This window comes from Rhinolophus ferrumequinum, chromosome 3 (genome assembly GCF_004115265.2).
Source record: "Rhinolophus ferrumequinum isolate MPI-CBG mRhiFer1 chromosome 3, mRhiFer1_v1.p, whole genome shotgun sequence".
Taxonomy (NCBI): Eukaryota; Metazoa; Chordata; class Mammalia; order Chiroptera; family Rhinolophidae; genus Rhinolophus; species Rhinolophus ferrumequinum.
In genome coordinates this window covers 71,049,646-71,064,139 of record NC_046286.1, presented here as the reverse complement: position 1 = coordinate 71,064,139, position 14,494 = coordinate 71,049,646, and positions in this window count along the sequence as shown.

Below are 14,494 nucleotides of genomic sequence, written 5' to 3'. Positions count from 1 at the left end.
GTATGTCCATGCTGACCGAAGAGAAATTTCAATGGAGGATGCTCTTAATAAGCAGGAGACAAATTACTCACCATGAACATAACAGCCTCTTTCCCCAACCATCCCTGCACTTGACCAATAAGCTCATAAAAAAGTACTTATGGCAGCAGGGATGGAGGTATGCATGGACTCAACAACATGAATTTTCACTTACTAAGTCTGATCAGACTACAGCCACTGCTGAATGCCCAATCGGATAGCATAGAAACCAATGCTGAGTCCCCAATATGGCACCATTCACTTAGTGGTGGTGTCGGGGTGGCATGTGATCCAGCCATCCAGTACCAGATTAACTGCATGGAACCACTTCCATCATGGAAGGAGAAGTGCTTTGTTCACACTGGAATAAACACTTAATGCTGTATATAAATTTGCTTTCCTTCCCCACAATGCTTCTGCCAAGATCACACTCCTCAGACATATAAAATACCCTATTGTCAGCTTTAGTTCTGATTCAGAAACTCATTTTATAGTCTATGAAATATGGTGGTGGGCTTATGCTCATTGATTTCACTGGTTTCACCATCTTCCCTCAAGTGGTTGGCTAGACAAATAGTGGAGTGGACTTTTGAAGACCTGATTATGGCACCAACTAGGTGGCAACACCTTTCAAGCCTGCACTGGCATCCAGAATGGAGTACATACCCTCATTCAGAGACAAGTATATGATACTGTTTCTCTCCTCCCCAGGATTTAGGGCTTTCTATACAGGGAGTGGCTGCTGTAATGATTGCCACTAGTGATCCACTAACGAAACTTATGTTTCCTGTCCTTGCACTTTGTGCTCTGTTGGTCTAAAGGTCTTCACTACTAAGGGAGAGAAGCTTCTACCAGTGGGATACAGCAATGGTTTCATTAAACTGGAAAATGAGAGTTCACCAGGACTCTTTATATTTCTTACATCAAAAATCAACAAGTATCAGATGAGATGATTGATCCTAAAATCAAAAGGAAATTGAGTCACCACTATACAATGAAGGGAACGGTAGTAGTAATGTCTGAAATGTAGATCTGCGATGCCTCTGAGAGCTTCCAATGAAATAAAAAAAAAAACAATAGTAAGAAAGACTCCTTAGGGCCTAGAACCTTACAGATTAATAGTAGTTAACATTATAGCTCAATATTTAAGTTATTTTCAATCAAAGAGGAAATGTGATTCAGTTAGAAGAGGAATGAAAATCATCGAAAGATAGACAAAGAATGTTATATCTTTATTAGGGGGGATTGTTAATGTGTTTTCAGTTATATGAGGGGTAACTATGTTATGTTAGGTGGAGATAAGATTTTCCTGTTTTCTTTATTTGGAAATTAAGTACGGTTAGTGTGGAGGTTCCTCAAAAACTTACGAATGGAATTACCATATGACCCAGCAATCCCTCTCCCGGGTATCTACCCAAAAAATCTGAAAACATTTATCCATAAAGACATATGTGCTCCAGTTTTCATTGCAGCTTTATTTATGGTGACCAAGACATGGAAACAACCAAAGTGTCCTTCGATAGATTAATGGATAAAGAAGTTGTGATATGGGGAGGCTGGATGGCTCAGTTGGTTGGAGTGCAGGCCCTGAGCAGTAGGGTTGTTGGTTCAATTCCCACATGGGATGGTGGGCTGCATCCCTTGCAACTAAAGATTGGGACTGTACTTGGAGCTGAGCTGCGCTCTCCATGACTGGATTGAAGGGCAACGACTTGGAGCTGGTGGGCCCTGGAGAGGCATGTTGTTCCCCAATATTCCCCAATAAAATTAGAGGGAAAAAAAAGTAATTGCATTTTAAAAAATTGTGGTATATATACACAATGGAATACTATTCTGCCATAAGAAAAGATGAAATAGTACCATCTGTGACAACATGAATAGATCTTGAGATTATAATGTTAAACGAAATAAGTCAGACAGAAAAAGGAGGGAACCATATGGTTTCACTGATATGTGGTATATAAAACTGAAAACAACAAAAGAACACGACAAACAATTGAAGAAACAAAAACTCATAGACACAGACAATAGTTTAGAGGTTACCAGAAGGTAAGGAGCAAGGAGGGTAGTAGATGAGGGTAAAGGAGATCAAATATATGGTGATGGAAAGAGAACTGACTCTGGGTGGTGAACACACAATGTGATAATATAGATTATGTATTACAGAATTGTACACCTGGAACTATGTAACTTTACAAAAATAAAAAGAATGTCTTTGAAGATTGGAACAACAAAAAAAAAAAAAAGAAGAAGAGTATTTGGACACCAAGTTAACAAAGGTTAAACTAAAATGGATTTGTATTATGCCAGTTTAATTAAGCTGAAACTTCAGTTATTACAACTCCCTTCTCTGCATAGTTCATAGTTAACATGAACCACAGGAAACATATTACACAAGATTTGGAAGATGGGAATGAAAAAGCAAACACATTCCTCAAGAATTTGGTGAAAGGAACAAGGCACTGTGGCATCTCACACTTAATGCTGCTTACCTGCTTACTTGTATGGTTGACAGGAAGCAGCAGCTGGGTCCTCAATACCTCCAACTCCTGCTGGGTCTTCTGATTCAGCTCCCTCACTTCTAGGCCAAGTGCCTGTTTAGTTCCCAGACAATGTGCTCCAGTTTCTCTTCCAGAATGGCCCCATGCTAGAAATTGGAAGTTTGGAGGCAAAGAGAGACTGACAGGAATTCCAATCCTACCTTATGGTTTCTGGCTTAGCTCAGACTTCTGAGCTTCTGACTTCTCTTTGCTTTTTCAACTTCATGTTCATCCATCCCTCCTGAGTGCTTGACATGGAAACTTCAGACTTCAGCACCCGACACAGAAACAGGAGCTCGCCAAATAATTTTATCACATCAAATCCCTATAATAACTCTTTTATTTTACATGTTTATATTTTCTAGTGGTCCTACTTCTCTGATTGATGCTCCTGAAGGTCAAAAGCCTGGTTGCAGATAATCAGGATGTTTCCTTATAAACACAGAACTCTGAAAGGCTATAGAAAATGATGAAGGAAAATGGAAGACAAGTTCCTTACTTTCAAAAATCTAAGACAAACTTTTCTTAATGATTCTTGGTTTAAACTATGTCCTCTTGCCAAATATCAATGATCTCTTGCAGTAATTTTAATGCAGTTTTTCTGTTGAAGGAGGTGTCTTGAAACTGCAAGTGACCCAACAATATGCCTTGGAAATTATTTTTTCAAGAATATTCACCACCTGTGACTGCATTGTCATTATGTGCTTTTTCTCTTTAAAAATTAAGTGTAGAAAATAAAGTCAAGCAATTTTAGGAAGCAAGTAATGTGATTTATAATAACTGAGCATTTCCATCCCATGATATACCTTTAAGCCTATTCCAGAAATGGAATTCTTAAGAGTAATCAAAGATTGGTTGGAAATTAAACCTCAAGCTCTTCAGGCTAATAAAGGCACGTTGGCAAAAATTAAGCAACTGTTTTACAGAAAGGAGAGTGTTTCTCCAGTAAAACATGAATCTCCTCGTCTGCAATGCCAGTTCCTATTTTAATACATAGAACACTTCTCAGCCGTTCTCATCATACACTCCTAGCTATCACGGTGGTATTATTTCATCCAGAGAAAACTACATCAAAGACCACCTGTCTTATTTGATAGTTCGGCATGTCTGTTAGCTAATTTTCATTTTTTTAATTCTTAAAAGAAAAGAAATCCAAATGAATTGTGTGTTCAGTTTCAACATTCTGTGTATATATCTGCCAAACTTGAATTGAACTATAATTTAGCATGTATTCTGTTTAGTATAATGTTAATCTGCACCAAAAAAATGTAAGTAGATCAACATCCTAATTCGAAATTTTCATTGAAAGCATTGACTTAAAGGTTTTAGATGATTATAAAATCATCATACTGTAAAGTACCACAAGTTTTAGCTCTTAAGAGCAAAAGCAAAATTAATAAAGATTTATGCCTCATAATTTTGTTTTTCTTCTCCCTAGGAATGGAAAGTTACACTCAGCGTGTTATATATTTCTGGTTAGTACAATCCATTTTTTTCTGCTTTCAAAGTTTATTTGAGTAACTTCAAATTATCCAAAGATGCTGTTTCCATGTGTGCTCAATCACAGTCATGGTTACTGATACTTCTGCCAAGAGGTTCTATATGCCAAAATTATGGCACGGCTGGCAGTTTATAGTGATACACAAACTATGTGCTGTTCCAGAGGCCATTCTTCTCAGGAACATGCATTTCCATCATGCAGATTGTCTTAGCCGGTTCTGCTATAAAAGAGTACTACAGACTGGGTGGCTTACAAACAACAGAAATTTATTTCTCACAGTTCTGGAGGCTGGGAAGTCCAAGATCAAAGTGCTGACAGATTCAGTATCTGGTGAGGACCTGCTTCCTGGTGCATAGACATCTGTCTTTTTGCTGTGTCCTCACATGACAGACGTGGGGGAAGGGAGCTCTTTGGGTTTTTTTTTCATATGGGCCCTCATCCCATGCATGAGCGCTTACCCTCAGGACCTAGTCATCCCCAGTGGCCCCACCTCTAATACCATCACCTTGGGGGTTAGGCTTCAACAAGTGAATTTGGAGGGGACACAAATTAACCTGTGTAGTAGAGCACAGGTTACAGGTAGATGAAAAGAAAAAGAGTAAATCCAGAGTTATAGTTTGGCTGAGGCCCAAGACAGAGGAATGGAAGTATCACGTCATAGATTCTACTTACCTCTTGTTTTTCCCAACTGAAGGTCATGATCACATATCACAGCCATTTTCCCAGTAACATACTCTCACTAGGTATATAAACACTCTGTTAGTCTATTCCTGAGAAATACTCAGAGAAAAACACTTCTAAGCTCCCACATAGTCAATTACTTTCTGACTGTTTATGAGAAGCTTTTTCCCAACCAGGTTTCCACGTGTTCCTGGAAGACAAGTCTCTCTGTTCAACAAGTCCTTAAAAAGTAGAGACTCTCCCTAAATACGGTCTTAAATAAGGTGCTTCTACAAGTGGTTAGTATCCATGTGTCATTATTATAACTGTAGAGCAAAGTGAAATTTATAAATTAGTTGTATGTACAGATCTTCTTTGGTAAACACTAGAATCCTTTAGGGTTGTCAGAGTAGATTTATATTTTCCCAATTTCTAAACGCAAAGACAAACTAGCTATAACTAAGGTCACAATTAAAATTAAAACATAGACAGATCTTCCAATTCTTGTTCCAGTGTCCTTCCAGACTCTATGTTGGTCTTAACAGGAGGATACTCTGAAAGTATCTTCCATTAACAACATTCAAACTGAAGTTTTCATGAGCCAAACCAGATACTAACCATGGTGTGAGTCTGCAGCTCTAAGAAATCATCACAACCTTTCAAACTCAGGGGCCTCTAAGTATTTTACAACCAATAAATTCAGAAGGCTTCTCTGAGACAGGAATTTCAACTAATTTCTATTTTATGGGGAAAAAAAAGTGATCCAAAGCTTGAAGTGGTGTACTAAGTTCCAGGAACTCAAATAGTAAAGAAATTAGCCCAATGATTATCCCTCACTGAGGATTATAACTAGATCAGGGTGAATCAAGATACTGTCTGTGAACTCCCTGGGGTATGCGTAAAAACTACCAGTTCCTGGGTCCCAACACAGTCCATTGAATGAAGATAGGTGCCCTGGAATCTGCATTCTGACAGTCTCCTGAGGTTGTTCTCCTGTGCACTGTCGGAGAATCACTGCACTGACCACGTTTTACTCCCATGAGACAAGAGAGAAGTAACTAAAGAGATACCAAGACAGTGAGAGATTCAGAGATCTGTCCAGAAATACATAAACTAATAGGATGTCATGTGAACTACACACACCTAAGAATGAGGACCATTTAGAAACAAAATAATTAGCTTATGCCACTGAATTAGTTATGTTCACAGGATTCCATTTGATTTAGTAGTACCTTGTTTTATTCATCTATAAAATGCAAATAATACTTGAGTGCTCTTGAAATGTGAGGATTAACTCAGTGACAGTCTGTTGTGTTGCTATATGCAACGAGAGGGTAATAAAAGAAAGGATTATAGGGGAAAGCTTATGAATATCATTTCCCATCCCTGAGAATGTTGTTGCCTGTATTTCATAAAAAGCAGTTATTCAAACAGAGAAATAATAGTACTGACTCTCAAAACTGGCACCAGTTAGAATAACTCAGCATATTTAATGATAAATAGGTCACACTGTCTACAAAACTTTTACTTTGACTGGGAACCCTGCATTAGGAGCCGTCTCAACCTGCCTGGTTCTGTATGTCTTTGTCCCGATGATTAGATAATTAGCGAGAACATTGCAACTGTGTGAGAACTACAGTTTCGCCAGCTGATCTTAGCAGAGGGAAACATATATTACCTCTCTTTTAATAGTAGCTGTGATTAACCATAATAAAATATACGGAGTAGTAATTTCAACAGCACATGAATCCCTTAAATTATTTCTTGTGAGGACTAAAAGGATTTTAGAATAAGAGCTCTTAATTCAAACTTGTAATTTGGGTTTAAACTATTCATTATAAAAATCAAGCCAAAGCTGAGAGAAATTATCCAGGGTCTAGGGAAAACAGATCCTTCTTTCATGATCAAACTCATTTTTTTTTTCCCCCTCAAGTGAAAAACCACGTGAGTCCTTACTCTTTCCTTTCTTACTTTCTATTTCCAGGGCTATGAAAACAAACACCTCTGTCTTGCCCCTGACAGTAATTTGAAAAAGCAGCTGTGTTTTGTGAGATACATATCGAACAGTCAGAGAGAACTTTTTGAAGTTGAAAAATCCCTTTTGAAAAGAACAAAGTTATTTTACTTTTTTTTTTTTCTGTATGCCATTACATTAAATGGTGAGGAGTCAAATTACCCTTTTAAAGTGTTTATGTTATCTGAACTCTATCTGGGTTTCTTTTTATCCAACACCAAGGATCTTAGCTAAGAAATCCATTCTTCATAGAACAAACCCTCTGGTTTGCTGTCACCTCTAGAGGCCCAGCTGCTGCCATGGAAGGGAGAGGACACCGGAGTTTGAGTTTGGTTTTTGACTTCTAATCTGATGAGTTGGCTTGTTACTGAAGGAATAGACATCAGTTATTCTAGCAGTATATGTACAGAGAAACTGGCACGTACTACTCGATTCTCCAGTTACAAAAGTGCTGGGAAGATCAACTTCTCTGGAGCAAGTCACTATGGATAGGTCCTCTGAGAAATGAGTCGCTATGAGGATACCAACACATATCTTTGAGGGAGAGAAGATTTTGGATCCCATAACTTATTTTTTTTCTATAGTGTTGCTTGTGGAATATACAGTAGTAGATATATGTAGTGTAAACCAGTCTTATTTTGTTTTTATACTTTATGGTAGCATCATAAACGTTTTTGGAAAACAAAGAAAGTTGCAGTGGATATAAATGGAACCTGGCATAGATTCAGGTTTTTAAAAAAGCACATAAACTACCTGGATGAATCAAGAAAACCCTGTTTGTTGGGTATTTCAATCAAGGGCTTTAACAAAAAGAGCTCTGATATGCGGGTGCTTTTGACAACAGCCATGAATCACTGATAGAAAAGCATGAGAACAGTCAGCACACTTAATTATATATCATTACCCAAGATAATGGCACCATTTTAAGTATGAATTAAACCTCTAGTGGTAGAGACTTGCATCATTTGGGAATGTTAGTCATCCAATGATTTAAAAAACCCGTAGACAAAACATTTGAGATTCATTGTCCATTTAGGAGGAGTAGCAACATTTCTTTGTATTCACTTTTTAAGGCTTTGGAAGAAGGAAACAATAATTCTTTTTTAAAGGCAGAAGAAAAGTGTTTTTAAAGAAAGGAAAGAATATTTATAATGAGACAGTAAAACACATCATCTGAAATGGCTCAGAATCATGCAATCCTAGCCTGGAAAGAGACCCCAGGAGCCATTTAACCCAACCTCTTGACTGCAGTCAGGCATTTTCCCAATTTACTCCCTAGTATTCGGACCCCATTTGCTCACTCTCCCCACAGGATTTCTGCTCTGATGCCAAGGCGTGATGCACCTGTGAAAGAAAACCAGCTCAGCTCTGGGAGTGCTGGTACCAAACTTCTCTTTCCCTTTTCCCCCAGCAGAGTTCAATCATGAGAAGGAAAAACCCTGGTGCTGATGACCTCTAAAGATATAGTAAACATGAGAAGAGATTTTGGTTGTGGAAACATATCAGACTGCACGGCCCTGTGAGGAGCCAGGCATTCAGTCCTTCTAAGCAGAAATGAATTTAAACCAGAAATCACAAATCATACCCTCAGAAAAACAGACTTGGGCCCAGCAAACATCTTTAGTTTGACACACAATGTGTTTTTATTTTAACTCAAATCTTTTTTTAAATCCAAATTCAAATAAAAATTTAGATTCCAGGTCTCAGGTTTCAGGTTCCTGGGCCAGCATTCCTTCAGGGTCCCAAACTCAGGTGCTGAGTTATGTCCATCCATCTCTGTAAGAAGGGACAGGAGATTTGGAGTTAGCCCTTTGCATAGACCCGGCCTTACTTAGAGCATTGCCATTACTCAGCAAGCTCCAGTAATTTTTAAGTAATTTGTGTGAGAACTAATTAAACCATCCTAAGTAAATTCTTTTGTTTTCATTTTAATCATTAGTGTTTCTTGAGAAACAGATTTACAATATCTCTTGTAAATTCATTCTCATTTTCTCCAGTCCGTAGACATAGAAAGTTCTCACCTGAGGTTAACATAACTTTCACCTATAGACTTGGTATATTCTGTCTCTTGATGTGTGGACAAGGGTTACACATTACCAAAATATTTCCTTTTTCATAAGTCTAGAAAACTTTTATGGAGTCAATTTTAAGTAAGGATCCATCCTCTTTTAAGACCTGATATTTTCTCCACATAAACCAGGCTAATCTTTTGCTGTTGGGAAAAGGGCCAACGACATATAGAAAGAACTTAGTAATATCAAGGGCAACCCACTCTACTGCTTAACCACGGACGCCCTAGTCTGCTTCATCCCTCCCAGGTCTGGCAAAACAGAGGAACCATATGGACAGAACTATAACATCATCATCACTGAGACACATTGAATGTCTCCCTGAAGCTCAAATGAAACTGCTCTCCACACTCCCAACTCCCACAATTCTGTCATTGGAGAAAATTTGGAATCTGAAATAGTTAAGTCATTCTGTCTAAATGGGATACATCTGGACTCAGTATAGAATTGTTTCATTATCATTTATATCACTGTAATGTAATTGGCAGGGAGGAAGAGACAGGGCAACAGATGAGCTGTCTTCTGATCTCTTTAGTCATTTAAACCAAAGTGTAGCTTTCTCTCCCACAGATGAAACAGTGTTGTCATTTTATTTAGTCTTTTCTCCCAGGACTATTTCTCAACTTTAATTATTCAAATTGTGCTTCTCCAGTCACTCTCAACTCTCACTCTCAGAACACTTTTTCTAATGACTAGCATAACCTTCTGCACTCATCTAAAAGATTTCTTCTCTTCTCTGTTCTAACTATATTAGAGATAACTAATTGTTATTTTCTACAAGTTTTCATGTGTTTTTAAATTACAGTATTCATTCTACTAGTCCCTTCTCCAGTACAAGTAATTGCAAATTATATACGCATCCCTGACCAAATAGATTTTCTCATATTTGAATGTACCTATATTGTTTTCACTTTATATCTCATTTAAGTTCTCCAAATATCACGTAAGTTGTAAGACCCTAAGGGGACTATAATGAATGCATAATAAAAGCCTTACCTACACTGAATATAATGAATAGTTTATCTCATAGAAAGATTACTTCATGGTTTCTAATTGTTCCATTTCCATTTATATTCTTTTTCCTTCCAGCTTTATTGGGATATAATTGACATATACCCTTGTATATGTTTAAGGTGTACAACGTGTTTGATGTGATACATTTATATATCGTATTCCGATTACCACTATAGACACATAGTTACCTCCATCACTCCACATAATTACAGAACTTTTTAGTGGTGAGAATATTTAAGATCTACTCTTTTGGCAACTTAAGTTTATATAATACAGTATTGTTAACTATAATTGCAATGGTGTGCATAGATCCCCAGAACTTAGTCATCTTCTAACTGGAAGTTTGTACTCTTTGTTCAACCTATCCCCATTTCCACCACCCTGTAGCCCCTGGTAACCACCATACTACTGTTTTGTCTTATGAGTTCATATTTTTTAGATTCCACGTCTAAGTGATATCCTATGCTATTGTCTTTCTCTGTTATCAAAATTCTTTTAGTTATTCTTGCCTTCCTATTTGCTAGCGATAGTCTAATATAAAATTTCCTATTCCTTTATTTTCAACCTCTCAGTGTCACTTCGTTTGCAATGTGAATCTTGCAGAGAGCGCATCAATGAATTTCATTTTTATGCAGTTTTTTTAAGATTTCTATTAAAAATATAGCTAACATATAATATTATGTTAGTTTCAGGGGTACACCATAGTTATCAACATTTACATACAGAAAGATGTGATTACCATGAAAAGTCCAGCGACCCATCTGACACACATAATGTTGTACCATTTCTATCACAATATTATTGACTATATTCCCTATGCTGTACATCACATCCCTATGAATTATTTTTTTATATCTGAAAGTTTGGACCTCTTATTCTCCTTCTCCTTTCCCCTCTTTTAAATTTATCAATCACAGTAGACATTCAATATTATTTTATATTTCATGGGTACAGCACAGTAGTTAGACATTAATATAATTTAAGAAGTTATCCTCCTGACTAATCTAGTACCCACCTGGCCACTATACATAGTTATTACCATTTCATGATTATATTCTCTATGCTTTACATCCCTGTGACTATTTTGTAACTACTGATTTTTAATCCCATCACCCTTTTCACTCTGCCCCTAACCCAGCCTCTCATCTATCACCCCAACAAATCTAGTACCCATCTGAAACTATACATAGTTATTATAACACTGTTGAATATATCCATTATGCTATACCCTATATCCCTACAACTACTTTGTAACAACCATTTGTACATCTTAATCCCTTCCCTTTCTTTCATCCACCCCTCCCATCTGGCAACCATCAAAATGTTTTCTACATCTGTGAGTTTGTTTTGATTGTTAATTTTGTTCTTAGATTTCGCATATATGCAAAATCACATAGCATCTGTCTTTGTCTGACATACTCCACTCAGCACAACACCCTCCAGGTTCATCCATGCCGCCACAGATGGCAAGAACCCATTCTCTTCCATGGCTGAGCAATATTCAAAGTATACATGTTACCAACCTCCTCCTCTTTATCCATTTTTCCATCAACAGACACTCAAGCTGCCTCCACATCTTGGCCATTGTAAACAAAGCTGCAATGAATATGTAGATGCACATGTCCCCACAAAGTAATGTTTTGGGTTTCTTCAGATAAATATCCTGAAATGGGATTACTGGGTATTTATAGCCTTTGTTTAAAGTCTATTTTGTCTGTTATAAGTATTGCTATCCCAGCTTTTAAATTTTTCTTTTTCATTTTCATTTTCATGAAATATCTTTTTCCACCCTTTTCCTTTCCATCTCTGTGTGTCTTTCAATCTGAAGTGAGTCTCTTGTAGGCAGCATATGTAAGGGTTTTGTTTTCTTATCCATTCAACCTTCCTATGTCTTTTGATTGAGCGTTAATCTATTTACCATTGAAAGTTAATTGTTGATAGAGATGTAGCTGTTGCTATTTTATTATTCATATTTTGATTTTTTTTTTCTCTGTCTTAAAGAAGTCCCTCTAAGATTCCATGTAATACTGGTTTGATGCTGATGAACTCCTTTAGCTTTTTTCTTGTCTGGGAAGCTCTTTATCTGTCCTTTGATTTTAAATAATAGCCTCGCTGTGTAGAGTACTATTGCTTATAGGTCCTGACTTTTCATCATGTTGAATATTTTGTGCTTATCCTTTCTGCATACAAAGTTTTGTTGAGAAATCAGCTGACCGTCTTATGGGAGCTCCCTTATAAGTTACTAGTTGCCTTTTTCTTGCTGCTGTTAGGATTCACTCTTTGTCTTTAACCCTTTGCCATTTTAATTATAATTGTCTAGGTGTGGGCCTGTTTGGGTTCATCCTGCTTGGACTCTCTGTGCTTCTTGGACTTGTATGTCTATTTTCTTCCCAGTTTAGTAAAGTTTTCAGTCATTATTTCTTCAAATAGGTTCTCAATCTCTTGCTTTCTCTCTTCTCCTTCTGGTAGCTCTGTGATGCAAAGGGTTGTTACACTTGATGTTGTACCTGAGGTCTCTTAAATTGTCCTCCTTTTTTTTTTAATTTCTTTTTTCTTTTTTGCTGTTCCAATTGGGTATTTTCTGCTACCCCTGTCTTCCTAAATTGTTGATTCAGTCCTCTGCTTCATCTATTCTGCTGTTAATTCTTTCTAGTGCATTCTTCGTTTTAGTTTTTATATTCTTCACTTTTGACTTTTTTTTTATGGTTTATGCATCTTATTTTATGCTTACAATCTCTTTGTTGAAGTTCTCAGTAAGTTCCTTGAGCATCCTTATAACCATTGTTTTGAACTCTGTATCTAGTAGTTTGCTTGCCTTCGTTTTGTTTAGGTCCTTTTTCTGGAGTTTTCTCTTGTTCTTTTCATATGGGATGCTTTCTTGTTTTCCTCCTTTTGCTGGTCTCTATGTGTTAGGCAGATCTGTTATGTCTCCCAGTGTTGGTTGGGTGGTCTTATATTGTAGGTGTCCTGTGGGGTCTGGTGGCAGTCTTCCTGTTCACCTGAGCCAGGTGCTCCAGGAGTGGTCCCTTGTATGATTTCTATGTGCTCTCCTGTTATAGTTGAGCCTTGATTGCTTTGGCATGTCAGTTGGTAAAAACTCACCCTCAGACTGACGGCTGTGGGGTTATGGCCATGTCTAGAGCTTATGGGCTGCTGTGCAAAAAGCTTTACCCCACCGAAGGGATTCACCCAAGTGGCCTCAGTTGCTTGTTGAGGCCACCCCTTTGTGTGTGCCACTTGGTGAGGCTAATTAAGCAGTGCTTTGCTGTTGGTCTGAAGCCCAAACTCCAAATATATTCTGGGGTTAATTAGGGGAGGGGCTCTGGTGCAGGACACAGGGCACCCACTTGCCTGTGACAAGCCGAGGGCTACCTGTTTAGGAGGTACAAAGCAATCCGCAATTGTTCACTGCCTGTGCTACACCTGGAGGCACGGGGAGAGCCCCCCTGCTGTGAAACCGAGGATGGCTGCCACCTGTTCCAGGCCTGGAATAACTTTGCAAAAAGCCATTACAGCCAGAGGCCTGCTGCCACCTGCCAGTTCCCTTAAGTTTCACCATGATAAAGCCTTGTGTGATACACGGACTTGGGGGAAGCAGGGTCTCAGGGAATTACTAGAATGGGAAGAGCTGTGGTCAACCAGGTTGATATCCCACTCTGGTTTGGTGCCAGTGTTGAGCCTGAAATGACCCCGCAAAAACGTCTCAGAGCATATGGAGGCCAGTTTGCTGCCTGCTTGGGGCCTTTGGACTCTGATTAGTTTTTCAGAAAGAGTGTAATGCAGGTGGGGGCTCACTGCTCCAAAGAAAATGCCTCCAGCCGTGTGATAGTTGAGTGAGGTGGGGTCCCAGCTGAGTCAGCAGTGGCGGAGCTGAGAGAGCTCACCAGACCAATCAGATTCAGATTTGGCCTGTGGGGATGGGCTCAATATAGGAAAGATGGCGCCTGCCTGCCAGCAGCACAGGAGGAGGAACACTCATGGGGGACGTGCAGATAATCTTTTAGTCCTCCCTGTGAAGCCACAGGCTTCAGTCTGCCCCCTCCCCAACCCCACAACCGCATGCACCCGAGGTTCCCCCGAGCCACCGTCTCTTCGCTGGAGCTCAAGGTGAGTGCCTATGAGCGAGTGAATCTGCACACGGGCTATTTAAAAGGACACCTGGGTTTTCCCACAACCTTCCATCTCACCCACTGTTTTCCACAACTAGATGTTGTGGGGGGCTCCTCCTGGTACCAATATCCAGGCTGTGGAGCCTGGTGTGTTGGGCTGAGTTCCCTCGTTCCTCTAGGGGGAACCTCTGCAGCCGGTATATCCCTTCTGGTTCACAACCGCCACATGGAAGTTGGGGCCCATTCTATGTCTCCATCCCTCTTACCAGTCCTCACTGTGGCTTCTTCTTTATATTTTTAGTTATATGACTTCTGTTTGCTAGACTTCAGGTGGTTCTGTAGGTTGATTGTAGTATATTTAGTTGTAATTTTAATGTGTTCACGGAAGGAAGCAGGCACAGTGTTTATCTACTCCACCATCTGGAGTCTCTCCATTTATATTCTTGAACCTTATATATATTTTTTATTGTTGTACTATATTTTTATTTCATGCTTGATTTGTCACAACACTATGGCTTTTAGATTTTGATAATATATAATTTCCCTCCTTTCACTTTAACAATGTATAT